A 3,924-nucleotide genomic window follows, 5' to 3' on the forward strand; every position below is an offset into this window, starting at 1 on the left:
AGACAGAAACAGAAAAGGAAGAGTAGTTCACATGGAGAGGTAGAGTTGAGTGTTTAAGCTTCCATTCTAGGAGGTTTACCATGAGTAACAGGAGCTGACCTTGGACATTCAGATGGATACATCAGTTTTATCATTCACTCACTGATGAATTGAAAAAACTATGCACCGACCATCTACTATGTGTCAGGCACCATTTTAGGCACTGCCTGTAGAGTAGTAAACAGCACGGACAGTGAAAGACAAGAAACAGAATAAAAATTACATAGATGACAAAAATGAACTGTGTTGAAATATAAGGCTGGGAAGTTGGAGAGGATGCTGATGGTGAGAGTTAGTCACTCTAAGTAACATTGTCAGGAATGTGACTTTAAGGTAAGGGTAAGGGAAGGTGGAGCAAGTCATGTGGAATCTGGAATGGAGTGATGGCTGCGGGAAAGCTTTCCAGGCAGAGGGAACAGCAAATGCAAAGACACTGAAGCTGAAGCATGTTGGATGTCATCAAGGAAAATGCAACTTTCACAGAAACCGAGTCTCAGATGTGGACAACATCAAGCCTCCTCAGACTTCCACACTCTTACAAGTCAGAAGGTCATCATTCAACAGAATAAATACCAAAGAAGATTCTCTCATACAGTGGCTAATAGTTAGGATAGTTCATGGCTACTCTTTCAGTCAAGAAGCCAAATTAAAATAAACTCAATTACTTGTTTGCTTTGTTTGGTTTTATATAGCAAAACATGGCAACAGAAAAATAGAAAAAAAATAACGTGTTACCAGAGTATCAATAGTGAACTTTTCTTTTAATTGACTGATAATACATAAATATATTTGCATGCCTTCTCATCATTTCTTCTACTAAATTACAGTAATCACTACAGGATATTTAAAGATCTCAAATACACAAAGAAAACAGAAAATGAATGTTTTATTCCTTCAATCAGTCATCAGTCAGATTAGATGAAAAAAAGAATAGCAACACAGGCACTCAAAAAATGGAGGTAGGGATCTTTTAATGTCAACTCACTATTTTTATACATTAAGAAAATCTAGCAGTTTGTAGGGAGTGAGAGTTACCTGCACAAATTTGCAAATATTGCTTTAGTGTTCCCCTGGATCCAGTGCCTTTGTGGCCATGCTAATTCCAATACGATTATTATCACTATGTAAGTGATATATTTTTACTCTTTGAAATTTTTGGAATGTGTACCTTGACTTTGATAGTAATTTGATAGTGATTAATTATTTCTGTAAAATTATAATTTTAAAAATCTATTCAACATACCAGATGTCCCATAAATATGAAGTTTTATGTTTCTTAAATTTTGAAATTATCATCATTTTTTCAAATATTTCACCTCTTCATTTGTTATTTCCCTGCTTCTAAAATTCATTATCGGGAGGAGTCAAGATGGCGGAGAAGTAGCAGACCGAGACTACTTCAGCTAGCCAGAGATCAGCTAGATAGCTTATCTAAAGATTGCAAACACCTGAAAATCCATCGGCAGATCGAAGAGAAGAAGAACAGCAATTCTGGAAACAGAAAAACAACCACTTTCTGAAAGGTAGGACCGGTGGAGAAGTGAATCCAAAGCGAAGGGAAAATAGACCCCGGGGGGAGGGGCTGGCTCCCGGCAAGCGGCGGAGCAACGGCGCACAAAATCAGGACTTTTAAAAGTCTGTTCCGCTGAGGGACATCACTCCAGAGGCTACCCGGGGCAAAGCCCACACGGGGTCAGCGTGGCCTCAGGTCCTGCAGGGCCACAGAAGGATCGGGGGTGTCTGAGTGTCGCAGAGCTTGCGGGTATTGGAACGGGAAAGCCGGCTACAGAGACAGAGCCGACAGTAAGCTCGCAGCTCGGTGTTACCTTGAACCGGTCACAGGCTCGGTGAGCTCGGAGCGCGGCCGGAGGTCAGGCAGACAGGAGTAACTGGGTGCGGTTCTCTGAGCGCGCACTGAGGAGTGGGGCCCTGGGCTCTCGGCTCCTCCGGGCCAGAGACCAGGAGGCCGCCATTTGTATTTCCATCCTCCGGAACTCTACAGAAAGCGCTCAGGGAACAAAAGCTCCTGAAAGGAAACCCAAGCGGATTACTCACCCCGGCCCCGGGTAAGGACGGTGCAATTCCGCCTGGGGCAAAGACACTTGAGAATCACTACAACAGGCCCCTCCCCCAGAAGATCAACAAGAAATCCAGCCAAGACCAAGTTCACCTACCAAGGAGTGCGGTTTCAATACCAAGGAGAGCAGCAGAATTCCAGAGGAGTAGAAAGCCCAGCACGGAACTAATGCCTTTTTCCCTGTGATTTTTTTTTAGTCTTGCAGTTCATTTAATTTTCTTTCTTTTTCATTTTTTGTTTTTTTTTCTCGCCTTCTGGTAAATTATTTTTTTAACTTTTACCTTTTTCATTTTTAACGTTTTTTAACTAGTTTAATATATATATTTTTTCTTTTTCATATTTTTCTTTATTTGTTTTCTTTTTTTTAATTCTTTTCTTTTTTTTTTCTTTTATCCTTTTTTCTTTCTTCCTTTTTGAACCTCCTTTTATACCCTTTGTCCCCCCTCACGATTTGGGATCTCTTCTAATTTGGTTAAAGCATATTTTCCTGGGGTTGTTACCACCCTTTTAGTATTTTACTTGCTCCTTCATATACTCTTATCTGGACAAAATGACAAGACGGAAGAATTCAACTCAAAAAAAAGAACAAGAGGCAGTACCGAAGGCTAGGGACCTAATCCATACAGACATTGGTAATATGTCAGATCTAGAATTCAGAATGACAATTCTCAAGGTTCTAGCCGGGCTCGAAAAAGGCATGGAAGATATTAGAGAGACCCTCTCGAGAGATATAAAAGCCCTTTCTGGAGAAATAAAAGAACTAAAATCTAACCAAGTTGAAATCAAAAGAGCTATTAATGAGGTGCAATAAAAAATGGAGGCTCTCACTGCTAGGATAAATGAGGCAGAAGAAAGAATTAGTGATATAGAAGACCAAATGACAGAGAATAAAGAAGCTGAGCAAAAGAGGGACAAACAGCTACTGGACCACGAGGGGAGAATTCGAGAGATAAGTGAAACCATAAGATGAAACAACATTAGAATAATTGGGATTCCAGAAGAAGAAGAAAGAGAGGGGGGAGCAGAAGGTATACTGGAGAGAATTATTGAGGAGAATTTCCCCAATATGGCAAAGGGAACGAGCATCAAAATTCAGGAGGTTCAGAGAACGCCCCTCAAAATCAATAAGAATAGGCCCACACCCCATCAACTAATAGTAAAATTTATGAGTCTCAGTGAAAAAGAGAAAATCCTGAAAGCAGCCCGGGAAAAGAAGTCTGTAACATATAATGGTAAAATATTAGATTGGCAGCTGACTTATCCACAGAGACCTGGCAGGCCAGAAAGAGCTGGCATGATATTTTCGGAGCACTAAACGAGAAAAACATGCAGCCAAGAATACTATATCCAGCTAGGCTATCATTGAAAAGAGAAGGAGAGATTAAAAGCTTCCAGGACAAACAAAAACTGAAAGAATTTGCAAACACCAAACCAGCTCTACAGGAAATATTGAAAGGGGTCCTCTAAGCAAAGAGAGAGCCTACAAGGGGTAGATCAATAAGGAACAGAGACCATATACAGTAACAGTCACCTTACAGGCAATACAATGGCACTAAATTCATATCTCTCAATAGTTACCCTGAATGTTAATGGGCTAAATGCCCCTGTCAAAAGACACAGGGTATCAGAATGGATAAAAAAACAAAATCCATCTATATGTTGCCTCCAAGAAACTCATTTTAAGCCCGAAGACACCTCTAGATTTAAAGTGAGGGGGTGGAAAAGAATTTACCATGCTAATGGACATCAGAAGAAAGCAGGAGTGGCAATCCTTATATCAGATCAATTAGATTTTAAGCCAAAGACTA

This window comes from Mustela nigripes, chromosome 1, assembly GCF_022355385.1.
Source record: "Mustela nigripes isolate SB6536 chromosome 1, MUSNIG.SB6536, whole genome shotgun sequence".
NCBI classification, from domain to species: Eukaryota; Metazoa; Chordata; class Mammalia; order Carnivora; family Mustelidae; genus Mustela; species Mustela nigripes.